This window comes from Callithrix jacchus, chromosome 20, assembly GCF_049354715.1.
Source record: "Callithrix jacchus isolate 240 chromosome 20, calJac240_pri, whole genome shotgun sequence".
Lineage (NCBI taxonomy): Eukaryota > Metazoa > Chordata > Mammalia > Primates > Cebidae > Callithrix > Callithrix jacchus.
In genome coordinates, this window is record NC_133521.1 from 20501754 (window position 1) to 20520997 (window position 19244).

At 36.8% G+C, this 19244-nt stretch overlaps 1 pseudogene; it reads left to right on the forward strand.

The window, feature by feature from the left end:
• Positions 1-16789: 16789 nt before the first annotated feature.
• LOC100405220 (importin subunit alpha-1-like) lies at positions 16790-18559 on the forward strand (annotated as a pseudogene).
• The last annotated feature ends 685 nt before the right edge of the window (positions 18560-19244 follow it).

The following is a 19244-nucleotide window of genomic DNA, read 5'->3' on the forward strand; positions in this document are numbered from 1 at the left end:
TATTTATTTAATCTGTAATCCTCAAACATATTTACACTCTTTACTTAGAAGCTTCTCTAGGACATGCATCTTGTGTTAGTCATATTATTCATTTTTTTATTGTTGGGGTATGCTGAATTGACACATGGTAGGTGCCCAATAAATGTAGACTACATGGAACAAGAATGACATTTACTGAATCCTTAACAAGTGTCGTAAGAATATTTAGCACATAAAATACTCAAGTATGTCTTCCTATCAACAGTAATTAAGAAGGTATTTTGCAGCGGAATAAGCTAAGCACCATGGAGAGCGCCCAACAAAGTAAGACCACCCAACTATTCAGTTAGAGATTGAGAATATTTTTTTTCTGAAATCTTAGAAGTGGCCCAGAATATACCACCCCAAAATATGCTATTTTGGCTTAAATATTACTTTGAGCTGAAGGCAAATGAGAACCAACAGATACAGAGGATGCCCTCTGAGAAACAAAGTTTGCCAGAAGTCTCTCCTCCAGGAAAGGTTTTGTGGCCATAAAATCCAAAAGCTGGCAGTGACATCGGCCTGCAAATAAATCTTACTAAAATAACCTTTATCTCCCACCAACTTCCTTCATATATTTCCTACTGACTTTTTCACAGTGTTCTGTTGGTTTGTCCTCACAATTTATTGAATTTTGGAGACAAGACAAATTTTCTTTAATAAAAAATTACACAAGCTCTCAGACCTAGCTGTTTTTTGGGGTCTTTTCTTTTCTTTCTTTCTTTCTTTTTTTTTTTTTTTTTTGACACAGTGTCTTGCTCTGTCACCTTGAGTGCAGTGGTATTATCTAGATTGAAGGAATACTCTTGCCTCAGCCTCCTAAGTAGCTGGGACTACCAGTGCACACCACAACACCTGGCTAAGTTTTCTACTTTTAGTAGAGATGGGGTTTCACCATGTTTGTCAGGATGGCCTTGAACTCCTGACCTCCATTGATCCACCCGCCTTGACCTCCCAGAATCCTGAGAGTATAGGCAAGAGCCACTGTGCCTGACCAGGGTCTTTATTTTTTCTATGAAGGCCTCTGTATGCAGATGTAAGAATAAAAATTTACTCCTGTTTTTTTTTTGTTTGTTTGTTTCTTTGTTTGGCAGGAGGCAGAGGGTTGATGTGAAGTCTCCCTCTGTCACCCAGGCTGGAGTGCAGTGACATGATCTTGGCTCACTGCAACCTCCGCCTCCTGGGTTCAAGTGATTCTTCTGCCTGAGCTTCCGAAGTAGCTGAGAGTACAGGTGCATGCCACCACACCCAGCTAAGTTTTGTATTTTTAGTAGAGACAAGGTTTCATCATATTGGCCAGGCTGGTCTTGAACTTCTAACCTTGTGATCCACTTGCATCGGCCTCCCAAAGTGCTGGGATTACAGGAGTGAGCCCCCACACCCAGCCAAAACCTACTCCTGTTAATCTGTCTTCTGTTAGTCTAATTTGCAGGATCCCAACCACGGAACTTAAGAGGTTAGAGAAAAAGTTGTTTTTATTTTTCTCTCTTGCAGCTTGCATTTACTTTTTCTGGGGGAGAAAATGATCTAATTTAATTAATGTATTATTATTATTATTATTTAGAGGGTCTCACTGTGTTGCCCAGGCTGGAGTGCAGCAGCTCTTCACAGACACCATCCCACTACTGATCAGCACGGGAGTTTTGACCTGCTCCGTTTCCGACCTGGGCTGGTTCACCTCTCCTTAGGCAACCTGGTGGACCCTGCTCCCTCCCAGTCACCATATTGATGCCGAACTTAGTGTGGACACCCGATGGGCATAGTACACTACAGCCCAGAACTCCTGGGCTCAAGTGATCCGCCCACATCAGCCTCCCTAGTAGCTGGGACTACAGGCAAGTCCCACTGTGCCTGGCTAATTAATTTTATTTAATGAGAACTAAACTATGAATGAGGAAATTTTTAATGGAGTATAAATAATTACTGTAAAATAAGAAGTCTTGTTAATGGAAAATCCCAAGTTATGTGGATGCAAATAATAATTTAGAATTCAGGAGCAATCGGGTAATCTGCCAAGGGTTATTTTAGGGAAGAATAGCAAACGTTTGATTCTGTATGAAGGAGGATAACAAAGAGCATTGCTCTTTATTAGAAAGATTTACAGAGCTACTTGGAAAGTAAGGAGTGCTTACTTCTGAAAAAGTGAAGTGTAATAGCCAAGGAACTGTTGCAAAGATACCCTTTTACCTCTGTAGACTGCTTAGGCTGATTTATATTCCTCATTCTTCTCTTCCCTCCATTCCCTAAATGTTCCTGAAGTCCATTCACCAGAATTTGGTTTTATAACCTCACCAGGGAAAAATGAGTAAGAAAGAAAAAGAATAAAGTGAAAAAGAAGGATTTCAAGATGACAATAAATAAAACTACAAATGGACTTGAGGTGGTAGAGAAATAAAGTTTGAAATAAGATGACAGATTGTGAAACTCCTTGCAGATATTTGGCCTAAAAGCATAACAAACTCTAGTTCTGCTAGGCCGGTTTTATGATCAATGCATTTAAAAGGAAAAATAAAAAAAAAATCAGCTATTAAAATCCAGATTTTGAAGGGTAAGCAGTAATTGGAAAATGTGTCTTACATCATACCAAGTAAGAAGTAAAAATGTCAGACAATAAAATTGCAGCCACACAAGGCATCTAACTGTACTAAAATCATGCATATGTATTGACAGGGTTTGATAGGAGACATGTAAATTTAGAATGCTTACATTTGTTCATGTAATGACATTATTTAAATGTTTTTTCATTATGGTTTTCATCAATGTCATAACGGAGGTTGTACAATAAATACGATGATTTTTAGCAGAACAGAAAAGTCACTGTTTCACCCTGTGTTCTCCTAGTAAGACAATTTGAAAAACTTTCATGGATTTAAAATATATGCTTTGTAAATAATTATGCATTTTATTTACTACCAAATGAGTCAGAATTCCTTTTAGTGTGCAGCACAAAAGAAAACACGCATTTGCTGAATTCTTAGGGTCTGATAGACAAAATAGATTAGTTGGATCCATAGACACATGTCAGAGTGATTGCAATTGTATCCACATGCTTAACCTAGTCCTACTGTGGCGAATTTCCAATTGTGCCAATTAGAGTTTTATAAAACCAGAGATAAGATTTTAAGTGGTCTGATATGCTATGATATTTAAACTAAAGCCAACTTTAAGAAATTTATGTCTGAGATAGTTTTTGAGAAACAATCAAGGATGCCGTGAGTATAACAAACTGTCCTATCAATAGGGACTTGTACAAAGAAAGGCCGCAGCTTAAGTGAGAGAAGACTTCAGGTCCCCCATTAACTGAAGATATTGAGCAAACAAGTATTTAATATGTTCTCTGAGCAATTTTAAAATCAGTAAAACATCTCTGTCCTCTTTAGGACTCTAGATTATGGTAAGAACCAGATGAGGTAATGAATGCAAAATGAATTTATAATTTTCAAAAGTCGATTTAGGTATTTTTGTTATTGTAATCAGCCAATAGTGATTTGTAATAACTGAATTACTCAAGTATGTTGTCCTCTGGCCTTTTCATTCTCAGAATAAATTCTGTCACTAGAAAATTAATTAGCATTTAAAAAATGTCCCATAACCGTTGAAAAAAAACATTCTGTACACTTCATTATTTTATTTAGCATAACCGTATGCTTCATACTCTCATACAATTCAGAATAAAATAGCATAAGTGTTGCATAACCATATATTTGAAGTTTATTTCAAAGTTAGTGAGTGAATAACAAAAAAATTGATACTGATCTAGGATTTTAGGTATTCCAAGGTAAAAATATTTTACTGTATTTTGTTTTGTTTTATAACACATTTTGGCATTTTATAAAAGAAGCAAGGCATTAATAAAAGCATCTGAAAAATTATATGAGAACATTTTTAATTGAAATACTAAGTATATAAGGTTTTTATAAAATAATAAAATTACCTCATTTGATAATCAAACTCTATAAAAGAGTCTTGGGAAAAGGGGAAGGAAGGAGGGAAGGCAAGAAGGAGAGAGAAAGAGAAAGAGAGAAAAAAGGGAGATGTGGGACAAGGAGGAGTATAGAGAAAGAGGAAGGGAGGGAGGGAGGGAAGGAGAAAAAGGAAGGAAAAAAGTTATCCTGTTCACTCACCATAGAGAAGAATTCTTATAGTATAGAAATGCCCAATTTGGCAGATTCCACAATTTTACAAGTAAATAGAAATATAATCATGCAGAGCATGTAGCAGGAAAAATATTTTGTAAAAAACTTTTAACAAAACCATGTTTTTATGGTAGGCCTTGAAAGAAACATGAAAGTGATTTATACTGATCAGAAATTATAAGAATTTTGGCTGGGTACAGTGGCTCACAACTGTGATCTCAGAACTTTGGATGTTCGAGGTGGGTAGATAACTTGATGTCAGGAGTTCCAGAGAAGCCTGGCCAACATAGAAGAAACCCTGTCTTCACAAAAAATATAAAAATTAGCTGAATGTGGTGGCTCACATCTGTAATCCGAGCTTCTTGAGAGGCTGAGGCAGGAGAATCTCTTGAACCTGGGAAGCTGATGTTGCAGTGAGCTGAGATCATGCCACTGCACTCCAGCCTGGGCAATACAGTAAGTGAGATTCTGACTCAGAAAAACAAAACAGAAAAAGAATCCTGAAATAAATGTGACCAATCTTGACACATCTCTCTTGAGATTGGATTGGAAATGAGATAAAAGAATCAGTAAATTAGAAGAAGCAGTAGAAGAGAAAAACCAGACATTACTAAACTCATTCCCCCTAGGGTCACCACATTCAGTTTTAGGTTTGCTAGGACAGTGTCATGGTTTACCATCACTGTTATGGTTTGGCTCTGTGTCCCCATTCAAATCTTATCTCAAGTTGTAATCCTCACATGTTAAATGATGAACCTGGTGGGAGGTGATTGGATCATGGGGGTGGCTTTCCCCCTTGCTGCTCTCATGATAGTGAGTGAGATCGCACAGGATCTGATGGTTTAAAATTGTGGCTCTGTACCCCTGCCCTCCCACCCTCTCTCTCTCTCTCATGCCTCCATGTAAGATGTGCCTTGCTCCCCCTCAACTTGTGTTATGATTGTAAGTTTCCTGAGGCCTCCCCAGCCACGTGGAACTGTGAGTCAATTAAACTTCTTTTCCTTATAAATTGCCAATTATCAGGTAGTCCTTTATAGCAATGTGAAAATGGATGAATACAGTCATTTACCTGAATTGAGCTTGATATAATTCAGAAAACACAGAGAGATTTTCAAATTTTCCAATTTCCAAATGTGAGTAGGACTTAAGACTCTAGTTTTCACACCAGAGTTTTTTCAAACGTTCTCATATTTGAATTATCTTGTAATTTTTCTCTAAAAAGGGACTGTTCTAAAGAGCACCAAGCATAGGTCATAGTGGTTTATCTCAAGATCAAATAGTCCAGATCATTTAGATCTCTCACTTTCTAGTTCTATTAAGTTGAGGGAGGATTTAATCTCTGTAAGCCTCAGTTTTGTATTTCAGAAATGTTGATGTTAATATCTACCTATTTTGCTCATCATTAATCTGTTGAAACATTTACATAGCACCTACTAAGTTTCAGGCACTATCAATGAAGCAAGGAAAAATAAATAAATAATTTTTCTTCTATGTTTTAGATGAACCCTTAGCATAATTTTTCCAGAAAATAAACTATTAAGTAACATAAATATCAGAAAATTATAAAACATAATTTAGAAAATAATATTCTATTCTAAAAAATATTCTATTTCTTTCGACTATTTTAAAGACATTTTTAATAAATGTAATGCAAACTTGTTGAAGATCCACATCTCTCAGTTTATGCATGATACATTTAGCTGAGTTTTCGTATTAAAACTTTGAGCACATTTCTTTAAAATGTTATGTGGCATTACTCCTCACCATCACTCACACTTAGAAAAGACTTATTCTCTGCCTGTATTTTTATCTGGTATATCTGGCTCAATCTTCAGAACAATCTTATCAGAGGTTATATTATTTTCTCTATTTTTCAGATGCAGAAATACTAGTTTAGGAGATTATGTTACATGTCACAAAGCTGAGAAATAGTAGAGAATGGAATGCATACTGCCAGATTCTACAGCTGATAATTTTGAAAAGAGAACTATTTCATTTATCTGTGCATTTCAATGAGTTTTTTAATTGAATTTTTTCTTTTATAGTATATTTGTTCTCTGTAAAGTGGGCTGTATCCAGTGGTGTGCTGATAAACTGGCTCTCCAATAACAACAACAAGAAGCACCAAATTATAATGTTTGTTGATTTCTGCTGCTTAGATGCTTCCACATTAGCCAATTTTAGGTTATCTACAATGCTACTGAATGTGGAGCTGATAAGTGTACACAATCATCTCTTGCAAGCTGGTATAACTAACTCCAGCATATCATTGGCTGAGCTAGTTATCAGGTATTATATTACAGCTCCCTCCTAATAATACTGGAATTGGCCCTGTAAACATTTACCCTTTACCATTTGGCTCTAAGTTAGGCTTTGTACACAGAAGGCACTTGACGGTCACAGCACTGAAACAACAGAGCAGGAGGACTCTGGTTCCACTATGCTTTCCTAACACAGGAGCCAGCAGATTGATAAGCAAAAGGTAACAGTTATGACAGAAAGTTTCTCTACCACTTGATGAGTGGTTTCTATAAACCAGCACTGACCCTTTTTTGGGGGGGAGACATTTCTTTGCCACCCCAGTAGCCCACATATTTCTGTGGGCTATATATAGAAGAATGTCAGCCTTGGATGATAGTAAGGGAGTTATCTTCTAAGTTTTTAGCTCTTTCCTTGTTCACTCTTCCTCAGCCCATACATATTTGCTGCTTTCAAACTTTGCAATTTCTGGACTTCTTAGAGTACTTAACCATCTACTAAATTCATCACACAATCCCACAGTTTAAACTATTGCTGTGATTTCTTTCTCTTTTTCTGGACACTAATTGATACTTGAACTTAATGAAATAACAAAATGAGCAAATGGAAAGCAAGATGCAAATTTCTCACCTTTGACTAAAAATGTTCCTGTGTCATATCTGAAGTCTCAATGAGGCCCTCCTTTGTGCTCTGCATTATTGCCCAAACAACAAATGAGTATGTTGATCTGGAATTAATATAAAAAGCAATAAAAATAATACTAATAATGCTAATAGCATGCAGTGTTCATTATATGTGAATAATGTGCCAAGATCTTTGCTGTGAAACAAATGATTCTAAAAGTTCTCCTTTGAAGAGGGTAGTCATTTTAAAGATAAAGAAACTAAGGCCAAAGGCACGCAGCTAACAGGCAGCAGAGCCAGTGGCTCTGAGTTGGCTCTCCTTACAGCGGCACTCTGCTGCTTTAACAAATGTCTTTCACTACAATTATGAAGATCTTAACTCCGAGGAAATAAATGTTTGTTAGAAAAACAGAAAACTGAATAATAACTTTAATACCATTATGATTTATTCTATTTTTTTACTTTAGAAGTTCAGAAACTTCTGAAACTAAAAAAATACAGCTACTTTCTTAGTTTCTTGTCACTTGTTCCACTTGAAGAAATGTCTTAGAAATTAGCAAACCTGCTTTATTTTGTGAACCCTAGAATTTTCCCAGCTTATGCTAAGAATAAAGGAGCTGCCAAATTCATTCATTACCTTTAATATTCAATTCTCCAGTATAATGAATTCCATCTTCACACATATCGGAGAAAATCACATTGAAAAGTTAATATATTGCCTTTTGCTGTGTTTCAGTGAATACCTGAACGTGAAGGCAGAAGTCAGTCTGTCCTTGGCAGACTCACCTTCATCCACCTAGCACCTGCATCAGATGCTGGCCACACTCATTCCTGGACATGCCCTCAGCCCCACCACTTTCATACCATAACATAATGGCATGATGCCAATGGCACAATATAGTTACTGCTTTAGACTTTGGCAGTACCTGCTGCTTTAGACCTTTGTAGTATCAATGGTGCTTATAAAATATGTCATCCACTTCACTCCATTTCCCATACTCCTTGCACCTAAGCAGGGGCATGTGACTACTCATGAGGACTGGACAAAAGTGGACTGTGGACAAAAGTGGACTGTGGACAAAAGTGATACATATTATTTCCAAAAAGAAGTACTGAAGAGTCACCAGTCTTTTGCTCTGCTGTGTGATCACACAATATGCTGATGGCACAGTTACAACAGGGTTTCTCAACCTTGATACTACTGACATTTAAAACATGTAATTTTGAGTTGAGGTTGGGCATGGGGGTGTTAATTTAGGATGCTTAGCAGTATCTCTGGCCTATACCAACTAGAGGTCAGGATTATCCTCTCCAGTTGTGACAACAAAAGATATATTTTGACACTGTCATATATTCTATGGGGGAGGAAATTGCCCCAATATGCAGTACAGAAATTCATTGAGCTACAAGATAGTGAAGCTTCCATCAGCCTGGTTCTCTGACACTCTATAATGGGGCTGAATATTTCAGTCATCTGTACTGTGTAACATAAGTGACATTAAAACACACTCTCCCAAACAAACAGGCATACAAAAAGGAAAAACAAAAACAAGATAAAATTTTTATATGAAGACACTGAGATTTAGAAGTTGTTACTGCCATAGAGCCTATCCTGATTAATAAATACTCTATATGCACGTTTTCCAGAATAATTTATCGATGTGTGTTGTTTCACTTACCCTCTGATGATTGATTTCTTTTTTGTATTTTATGCCCGATTTCTTCTCCAACACCATTGAATGTTTATCCACCTGCCATCCTGATATCAACTAGTAGCGATAATAAAGGTACTAGGAATCTATGTACTTTTTCCCATCTAATCCTTCTCTTCTGATATAAGCAAGTTTGGAAAACTAGGAGTCATCCTTTTCCCCTCTTTTTGCCTCATCCGGCAACTGGAGTTTAACTCAAAAGTATGTGAAACTCAAATCTTCTTTTCTATACCTTCTGCTACCACTCTAACAGCTATTATTATATTTGGTCTGAATCTCCAACAGCATCCTAACTCCCAGAATTAATTTCTGTATCGTGTAATCTATTTTCTATAGAACAGATAAAATAATCTTTTAAAAATGAAACTGTCCATACCATTTCTATGAATATAACTCTTTAAATATTTATTTTTAAAATGGTCTTAAACCAAAGACAAAAATCCTTAACATGAACAATTACTAGGACAGCATTACACTCTAGTTTCATTTCTCATCTGTTTTCCTACAGGTCCCTAACATTTACCTTCAGGATTCCTTTTATATATCCGAAGTTGCCATGAACTTTGTCACTTTACGCCCTTGTGCAGGCTATTTTCTTCGTTAGGAATATCCCAGCACATTGCCTCGCTAACTCCTATACATTGGTCAGATCTCAGCCCCACTGTCACCTCTTCAGGGGCGTCCTCTCTGAAATTCTCAAGCCATCAAACTATACCATGACTTCTCTCAATACTGGATCATTTTCCGTTTTCCTTCAAAGTAACTATTCCAGTGTGATTATTTATTAAAACCTGTTTTTATCACTCGACCATAAATTCTATGAAGAGGGGAATCCATCTCAATGGATATTCATTTAACTTCTCAATACGTGGTATAGCCCCTAGATTACAACAGACTAAATATTTTTGTAAGGAAGGAAGAAAGGAGGAAGGCAGGGAGAGAGGAAGGCAGAGGGAGAGGAAGAAAGGAAGTGACTTAAGGGAACAATCAATATTTGACCTTCAGTAAGGTAATAAAAAACAGATTTCCATTCAAGTTTTTCTCTTTCACCTATAGAACAGAGTAAAATTTTAAGCAGTAAAGGATTACTCATTACAAAATATAATATGTTTAGTTAATGCTGGCTATCAAAGTAAATGTTTCAGGATTATTTAAAAATTTTATATATAATTTTGAATTTTATACTCATAGATAAGAAATTATAATTCTAAGTTAATATATCATTAAAAATTCTTCCATTTTTATCAATGCATATTTCTCTTGAGTTTTCCATTTCATTTGTGTGTATGTGTATGTTATATTGTGTATATATATCACCACCAGTATAAGCAATATGTTCATGCCATGTGTATCTAACACTAGTCAGGCACTTAATACCAAATTAATTTCCCATTGAAGCCACTGCATCTGGGTTTCAATTACTAAAATTCTAAATTTAGTGGAAAATATAAGTATGCTTTCTTATTATCATTGCATTAGTATTTCTAGGAGAAACAAGAATAACAACTAAAGTGGTTATTAGGGAAATGGTATTTCAGTGTGAATTTATGCTTACCAAATATAAATGTCTTATTCAGATGGCATTTATGTGATTGGCTCTATTTTTGGTACAAGCATTTCAAGATAAGAATTTTCCCTTCAAACACAAACATACAACCATAGCTTCCACTTAGAATCAATCCTTTTATTTTTAACTAGATTAAGAATTTCTTAGGTTTAATATTCAAGCCTTTTTAAGAAATTTGCTAACTGTCTTCAGCAGAATGTTTATCTTAAATATGTAAGAATGAACATGCTTTTGGTTAACCCTACTAGTCTCACAGGGATTCCTAAGATCCTTTCTACCCATCCCTCTGCACGTGGAAGACATGTCCTTCACCTAACCATCCAGCCTAACGAGCTAAGGTCATCAATGCTCCCTTTTCAAGGATGCCCTCTGTTTTCAGCCCAATCTGTAATTTATGTATTGATTTCAAGTAAAATTTTCACCAGTACTTATAAGGAGGGTACTTGAAAGTACATTCTTCTCTTAACTCTGCAACTAGTAATTTTGATCTTTTTATTCAGAATTAGGGGATTTCCAAATGGTTCTGAAATTCAAAATGAACCATATATGTAAATACAGACATTTGGGATGCTTACATTTTTTTAGAAGTTCTTTTTTTATTAAGTAGTCTATTGCCTTTTGACTCTGCATTATTATTGCAGAAGGCAGAATGGTATCTTGGGAGATAATGCACTTCACATTCTGTTTCTATCTTGCATTTTTTAAAATGCCTTTCTTCTGCTTCATCAGATTTAGCTACTACTGTATTTTGTTGGAGAACATAGCAACCTTGAGTGCCTCTTGTGAAACACATATACCCAGAGTTGAAAGGGTATTGATTTTAAAGCAATTCCATTAAATAAATATGCAAGTTAATACTGAACTTGGATGTCTCCTTGTAAACCGGTACTATTCTTTCTTATTTTAAAAATAACCAATCTTGCTTTGTATGCAAAAGAGAACCCCAAATCCTACATTTCACATGTTATTTGGAATATATGCACCCACCCACAGATATACAGACCAAATATGTATAATTTTTTACCAGCTTAATTGATACTTATTATTTAGTTTCAGCTCCAGTGTCACTTTGTGAGAAAACTCCCACCTGCTACCACAAAAATGTAAGTGTATGTTAAGGTCTGTTTGGTTTTTGCCATGTACATGCATAGAGTCACTGTCTTGTCATTTTTAAGGTAATCTCAGTTTGTCTTTATACATTTATTCATGTGACTATATTTCATTAATGTTCCTCTTTTCATTAGGGTGAACAGAAACTATCTTTTTTTGTCCCCGTTGTATTTCCAGAGCCAAGAAGAGGACTAGGCAAGTAGTGAGATTTGACTGACAGGTTTAAATAGATGGACAAATAAAGAAAGCATATGATTTTAAACAGAAAATAATTTATCTTTTCAGTGCTCCTTGAATTTACGCAAATTGGTATCTGTTTAAGTTCTGGTTTAATTTTTGTTTAATAAAAACCACATAGATGATTGTCACCCTTTAGGAGAACAATCTTTTCGGTTACATAATAAAAGCAAACACAAATACCCTTTAGCCATTTCTAATGTTAACAGACTGTTAATCTCGTCAGAATTCAAACAGTTGTGGTTTATAAGCAACTCTTACATGGAAAGCTTATTTGAATGGCAGGATCTGAGAAATAAAAGTGGGGAAAATCACTGTTTGATTAGTATCAGAGTAACTCTGGGTTTGGAGGATTATTTGATTGCTCATTTTCTTCTTTGTTCTTTCTCCTAAGCCCACCATCCCTTTGCTTTTTTTTGGTTATTTTCCAATGGTCCTTCAAGAGGAATCCTCTGGTTTGAGATGCAATAACCTCTGTAAACTGACTTCTGCTCACCTTCTGACATTATATCCCTACAGATTTCTTTTTAGCAACAATACAGACTCTTTGCTTCTCCTGTACCTTCTACCATGATTGCAAGGCCTCCCCGGCCTCATGGAACTGGGAGTCCATTAAACATCTTTTTTCTTTATACATCACCCAGTCTCGGGCATGTCTTTATTAGCGGCATGAGAACAGACTAATATACAGCCTTCTTTATCATTTAGAAAGCATTGGTGGCTAAGAAATGTTATGCTTATCTTAGATTCAGCATAGCAGGTAGCAAGAAGAGAAACATACAAAGAAACAAAAAAAAATTATAAGGCTTTAAATAGAATGCTGATTTAGTACAAGTTCAATATTGTCAAAGTCCTTGACCTCATCTGTGAGTTTTCCATTACACAGATGCAAAATGGTCAGATAGAGTTTTTAAGAATCGTTGTGAGGGAGGTAAGTAAGATGAACAGGTAGAATATGTGGAGCATGTTGGACTTTTATGTGGAAGTGACTAAGAACCACAGCACTAACTTCCAAAGCACTAAATGGAAAAGTGGGTCAGCCTTTCTCTTACTTAGATTTGTGCCAAGGTCTGGAGATGAAAATTTGTTTGAAGGGTATTGTTTAAAATAGTAATTTTTTTTTTTAAAGTTGGCTAGCTTTGGGCAGGATAGAGGCAGCAAAGTGAGAGAGTAGAAGAAAAAAGAGTGTGTAGAAAGCAAGTCGGAACCACACTAATTCACCCATAAGATTCGATGCTCTCCTGAGAGACAAAAAGCTTTTCATTATTGTAGGATTTTCTCCTTAATTCAGAAAAAAAAAAAAAAAAAAAAACGGACCCTTGTCACATGACCAGAAAAGATTAGGCTTGCAGACACATAGAAGGGTGAGAAAAATGGAACTTACTGGGTGAGAAAGAAAAAAACGTGGCAAGGCAAGAGAGGTTCCTGTTAACAGACTCCCATCTCACAGACTGAATTCCAGATAACCACCCCAGAACGGGAGAAGCCAGGCTCCTCCCCGCTGCAAAACGGCACCAACTTCCTTGGCTCCACCCCAGGGAGCACTGCTCCCAGTATGCAGGTCAGTGGAAAGTTCTCCAGGGACCCCTTTATACTTAGCTGTCTCACCACTGTATTTTGGGAATGAAACAATTCGTCTTTTTGCTAGGGTGAGAGCAGTGCCAGCAGGGAGATGGTGGTGCTCATGGCTCATCCAGGTGCAGGGACAATCCCTGGGACTACCTGTGGATAGCCTATGAGATAATGAACTTTGTGGGTAAGAGAAAGCCCCTGAAGTAATGTAAGCAGAGACAGGCTGACAACCCCTAAGAGGTTTCCCTCCTGTAACAGATGAGGCCATGGGTGCACCACTGACTGAGGAATGCATGAGAAGACTGGCTTTTCTGCCTTTGTATCACTCCTGCTGATAACTTAACTTGGTGGCTTAGCTGGGACACACCATACATCTAACATGGCATGTTACAAAGAGCCAGTGAATGATGTGGGTTGAATATAGAGAGGGAAGATCTCCATCACTAGCCCCAGGAGAAGAATGCTTCTCACTTCCAGGATAGTATGAAAAATGTCCATATGGGCAAAAGCATCAGAATAGCATTCTGTTATAAGGCGATCCTAGAGAGTAATGCAGGCTATCGCTTTGAAGTTGTATTTGCAGAGAAATTGAATAAACAAGACATTAAATTGTATTTTTTTATTCCACCAAATATGTCTAAAGATTATATTTGAAGGTATCACATAATTTTTACATAAACATTAATGGAAGACAATATCTACATAGTCATATCCTCAGTTCTATCAATTTTAGGTGAGTATAATTTTTCTACAGTTGTCTTTATTTAACTCAATCTTGAACATTTCCCAATCTTTGAGGAGAAAAGAACACGACATCACTTTGAAACCATAGAAAATAAAATTCTGGGGCATCCTAAGTTCCTTATTTTCTGGAGAAACTCTGACTTTCTTCTTGTTAGTAAATGGTTCCCCATCTTGGACTCTCAGAAATAAAGTATATTCCCTCCTGAACTCATATATCTGACGTTAGAAATGTAGCCAAGCATTAATTTAAGTATTCAGTTAACCAAGAGAAAACAGAAGAACTAAATTAGAAGATGATCTAATTTTAAATTCTTTCCACCATTTTCACATAATTTCTTTGGTGTCCCAAACAAAATCCTTCTTTAGGAAGTAAGTCAGTTAATTAGCTTACTAACCTCTACTTTGAAAGTAAAATTATCTAATTATACCAGCCATCAATGCCCAAATAAATTCACCAGCAAAATAGCAAAATAGAGGTTAGAAAATAATACTACTGGTGTTTTCTACATATAATCAGAGCAGTTTTTGACCTTTCCAATTGACTGTTATAAAAAATTCAGTATTCCAGTAAATTTTTTATATAAAATGTATTTATCTGCCTACATAATGTAATTTTCTATTCTATGAATGAAGTTTATATCAGCTAAATTAAACCTTGTTAACATACTTCAGTAATATGCATTTGATGTTTTATATATTTATGTATAGATACATATGATATACATGTATTATATGTGTGTGTATCTGTGTGTAGGTTTGGATAATTTAACAAAAAGATTTTGATAATTCTTTTTTTCTTTTTAAGCACCAAAGCATTTAAAGAAAGCTCATTAATTCCTGGGAAGAGAATTAATTGCAAAAGGTTTTAGAAAATTGTAGAAAGATTATTTTTTATACACACACACAGAATGATGGTTTGTTTCCAGGTTCATTGATGTCCCTACAAAGGACATGAAATCATTGTTTTTTATGGCTGCATAGTATTCCATGGTGTATATGTGCCACATTTCCTTGTCCAGTCTATCATCGATGGTACCTTTAAGTCTACTGCAGTTGGACTTATAACTGCCTTTTTCCCCAGGTGCTCGGTCCTGGGAAGGTGAAGCTTTATTTATAAGTTCCTGACAAGCTGATGCCTTTTTTCAGAGATGGCCTGTCCAGTAAGGAGGTAGTTTTGTCATAGTCTGCCAGCAGAGGTGTTGCTGAGCTGCCGTGGGCTCTGCCCAGGCAGAGTGTGAACTTCCTTACAGTTTTGTTTACAGAGGTACAGTTAGTACTGCCTCAGTAATGGCGGTCAGCCTCAGTAATCTGTAATATGATTCTTAACCTTTCCTCAAGTGAAAGACTGAATTTTGTTCATTGCAATTCTAATAAAAGCATTACAGTTTCCAACAGGTAAGACCTATTAGATACTCTAATTTGTGCTTGGAACAATGCAAATTTATTTATGTTTTGTTTTTCCCCTCAGGAGCTTACTGAAGTAAACTCTTATTCAAAAGTTACAAATGTAAGAAAAAATGTTCTTGAAAAAAATATTCTGAAGCCCAGAGGATCCTTAAGGCATTTTTGCTTTCTTTCTTGAAACCCAGTCTACGTTGAGGATTTTCCCCCTCCGCAGTATTCTGGTGCTTTATCTTTTGCCATGTATTGTACACTCTTTTACGTGTAAAAAGGGACAATGCTTTAGAGAGGCTCAGTCACTATCAACATTGTGACTATTAATTAGAGAGAGTTTTCCAGGAGTTATGTGCTGTGATTCTTACAGAACAGTCTGATCTTTCAGACTAACACTAACATCTATTTGTGCACAGATGAAAAAATTGGGGGTCCAGAAACCAAAAATAAATAAACAGCAGCAAAAACAAAGATAAAAACAATGATCAAAGAAATGGTGCAATTATTCAACTTCAAAGTCTTTCAGAATTCCACAATGTTTCATCTCCAGGAGGCTATAAGTGAGGTTTTTATGCAGAGGTGTTCAAATATAGAAACAAATCCCTAGAACACTTGGTGTCATTCTTTCATTTTAGAAGTTATAAGCAATAACTCAACTTGTGTTTTCTTTTGCATCGATAATTCAAGCATGAAGGTCCTTGTATATCTTTGGGCTTGTATTTGCTGGTTGGGTTTATGTTCAACTCTGCAATCAAAACTACAAATGTGATATAGATGAAAGTGTCCTAATATCTAAACTTGCATTTTGTTTGAAAGACTACCCTCTCAAAAAGTAAAAAAAAAAAAAAAAAATTTGAAAACCATACTTTTATGGAGAAAAATGTACACACACAGAGGACATATATAAAAAGCAAACTGGCACAAGAACAGAAAATCAGACACTGTGTGTTCTCACTCATGTTTGATTTTGAACGATGAAAACACATGGACACAGGGAGGGGATCCTCACACATTGGGATTGTTGGGGGAGGTAGGGGAGGGACAGCGGGGGGTACGGAGGTTGGGGATGGATAACATGGGGCTAAATGCAAGATATAGGTGACGATGGGATGGAGGCAGCAAACCATCTTGCCATTTATGGACCTATGCAACAATCACACATGATCTGCACATGTACCCCAGAACCTAAAGTACAATAATAATAAAAAATATAATATCCATAAACAATTTTATATAATAAAGGTGTCCACAGCTTATGTAGTAATTTGATATAATAGTGAACTTCTCGACATGGTCTTTGAGCTCAGTCGAGGTGCACGCTTTGAGCGCTGCCACCCCACAGCCTCAGATCCCTGCATCGCCTGTTGTGGAAGCCTGAGCCTGCTTTGAAGCTTTCTCTTTTTGTTTTGAAACATGTCCACCAACGAGAATGCTGATATACCAACTGCCCATCTTAATAGATTTAAGAACAAGGGAAAAGACAGTACAGAAATGAGGTGTCACATAATAGAAGTCAATGTGGAGCTGAAGAAAGCTAAGAAGGATGACCAGGGTGGGGAGTTGGGGAGAGATAGCATGGGGAGAAATGCCAGACATAGGTGAAGGGGAGGAAAACAGCAAATCACACTGCTACGTGTGTACCTATGCAACAATCTTGCATGTTCTTCACATGTACCCCCAAACCTAAAATGCAATAAAAAAAGAAGAAAAAAAGAGGATGACCAGATATTGAAGAGGAAAAACATAAGCTAATTTCTTAATGATGCTACTTCTCCACTGCAAAAAACCTGCAACCACCACGAGGCCACTGTAAATTGGTCTGTTGATGACATTGTCAAAGGCATAAATAGCAGCAATGTGGAAAATCAACTCCAAGCTACTCAAGCTGCCAGGAAATTACTGTCTAGAGAAAAAGAGACCCCATACATAACAATCTGGGCTGATTTGATTCCAAAATGTGTGTCCTTCTTGGGCAAAACTGATCATTGTCCCATTCAGTTTGAATCTGCTTGAGCACTCACTAACACTGCTTCTGGGGCATCAGAACAAAACAAGGCTGTGGTAGATGGAGGTGCCATCCCAGCATTCATTTCTTGGTCAGCATCTCCCCATGCTCACATCAGCAAAAAAGCTGTATTGGCTTTAGGAAACATTGCAGGTGATGGCTCAGTGTTCGAAGACTTAGTTATTGAGTAAGGTGCAGTTGATCTACTGTTGGCTATTTTTGCAGTTCCTGATATGTCATCCTTAGCATGTGGTTACCTATGTAATCTTACCTGGAGTCTTTCAAATCTTTACTGCAACAGGAATCCTACCCACCCCCCACCCCTTTAGATGCAGTTGAGCAGATTCTTCCTATCTTAGTTCGGCTCCTGCATCATGATGATCCAGAAGTATTGGCAGATACCTGCTGACTATTTCCTAACTTACTGATGGTCCAAATGCACGAATTGACATGGTCATGAAAACAGGAGTTGTGCCCCAACTTGTGAAGCTTCTAGGAGCTTCTCAATTGCCAATTGTGACTCTTTCATTAAGAGCCATAGGGAATATTGTCACTGGTACAAATGAACAAACTCAGGTTGTGATCCATGAAGGAGCACTTGTCCTCTTTCCCAGCCTTCTCACCAACCCCAAAACTAACATTCCGAAGGAAGTTACATGACAATGTCAAACATCATAGTTGGCCATCAGGACCAGATACAGCAAGTTGTAAATCATGGATTAGTCCCATTCCTTGTCAACGTTGTCTCTAAGGAAGATTTTAAGACACAAAAGACAACTGTATGGGCTGTGACCAACTATACCAGTGGTGGAGCAGTTGAACAGATTGTGTGCCTCATTGTTTGTGGCATAATAAAACTCTTGATAAACCTCTTAACTACAAAAGATACTAAGATTATTTTGGTTCCTCTGGATGCCATTTCAAGTATCTTTCAGGTGAAACTAGGTGAAACTGAGAACCTTAGTATAATGATTGAAGAATGTGGAGGCTTAGCCAAAATGGAAGCTCTACAAAACCAAGAAAATGAGTCTGTGTGTAAGGCTTCATTAAGCTTAATTGAGAAGTAGTTCTCTGTAGAGAAAGAGGAAGATCAAAGTGTTATGCCAGAAACTACCTCTGAAAGCTGTACCTTTCACATGCAGGATGGGACTCCCAGGACCTTAAACTTTTAGATCGTGTAGCTGAGGCATCAATTTGTTGTGTACTATGTTTGGTATTTTGTCTTATTGTTTCTGTACTAAGAACTCCTTTTAAATGTGGTTTGTTATTGTAGCTTTTTACACTGAAACTATACTTGAACAGTTCCAACTGTACATACTTGTATGTATAGATACTGTATAAAGCTTATCTTCTGACTAGGTTTCTTATTTATATGTGGAATTTCATATCTTGTAGCATCCTGTAAACAAACATTAAAGTCCACCCTTTTCTTTACTTCAAAATACATAATAAATAAACAATGAACTTCTGCCATTTCTGCGAAGTCCCTACAGGCTGTTTATATTCCTGCCTCTTTATCTTTCTTTACCCACACACTTCCTCTTATGCAGATTGCTCCAGCCACATGGTCTTCTTGAATATAGTGCCATCTTTTCTGCCATGTTTTTGTTTTTTTTGTCTAGAAAAAATTTCTCCTGGCTCTTTTTCAGCATAAACAGTATTTTTTCAGAGAGGCTTTCCCTGATGTCTTAGGTCAGGTTTGTCAGGTGATGACTGGCAGAGTAACCAACCATCTCCGTTTGCCTGGGATTGTCCTAGTGTGTGCTCACAGTTGTGGGCAAACTGAGATAGTGGGTCGCCATAGGTCTGTTAGGGAAGCGCTCCCAAGGGGTTTCTGTCAAAAGTGTGGGGGAAGCAAGAAAG